Genomic DNA, 794 nt, shown 5'->3' with positions numbered 1-794 from the left:
AAATTCCATTTAAGTCATGCAGAACACGTCACGCAGGCACACTCAATTGGTCGGAACGACCATTGAGGGCTGCGCGGGCACAAACACGAGCATACGAGCGAGGGTGGTTGCACGTCGTGGAGGCACGAAGAGAAAAAATAAAATGGCGAGATTGAAACAATTTTAAAAAAACAAAAAAGAAAAAGAGGAAGAAAAAAATAATGATAAAAAGGAGTGCAATACGAGGACTTCCCAAGTGGTCACCCAACTTAGTACTACTCTCGCCCAAGCACGCTTAACTGCCGAGTTTTGATGAGATCTGATGCATTAGTGCTGGTATGATTGCACCTGACATGGAATGCACACAAATTCCATTTAAGCCATGCGGGACACGTCACACAGGCACGCTCAACCGGTCGAAACGACCATCCGTTGTATGGTGTCAGAAGAGGCCGTGATATCAAGCTATATAGATGAATTGAGAGGTAAAGGTAGGTTAGGTGACATAGGTGGAGGTGGGGTAGGTGACTTAGGTGGAGGTAGGGTAAGTGACCTATGTACAGGTTGGGTAGGTAACTGAGATAGAGTCGGGATGGGGGACATGGTGGCATCCTGACCTGTCTGTGGAGTGGGGAACCTCGTCACCTCAAACACCGTGGAACCCTTCAGAGACTGTAATAGAGACAAAATGGTTGAAAATTGTGCTTTGATGTCTCTCATGTCCGTCTCAGGTTCAATACATGGGCATCCAAGCTTGATATTGAGATGTCAATGCTTCGCAGGTACAAATATGCATAAGGATCAACATTGCCTCC

General features: G+C 46.3%; 1 non-coding gene across 1 annotated transcript; it reads right to left on the bottom strand.

Moving 5' to 3' along the window:
- Nucleotides 1-210: 210 nt before the first annotated feature.
- Nucleotides 211-329, bottom strand: LOC120084253. The gene has a single exon (XR_005483618.1). It is a non-coding gene; the product is annotated as a 5S ribosomal RNA (ribosomal RNA).
- Nucleotides 330-794: the final 465 nt, after the last annotated feature.

The sequence above is a fragment of the Benincasa hispida genome, chromosome 8 (assembly GCF_009727055.1).
Source record: "Benincasa hispida cultivar B227 chromosome 8, ASM972705v1, whole genome shotgun sequence".
Taxonomy (NCBI): Eukaryota; Viridiplantae; Streptophyta; class Magnoliopsida; order Cucurbitales; family Cucurbitaceae; genus Benincasa; species Benincasa hispida.
This window is presented reverse-complemented; position numbering and strand designations above follow the sequence as displayed.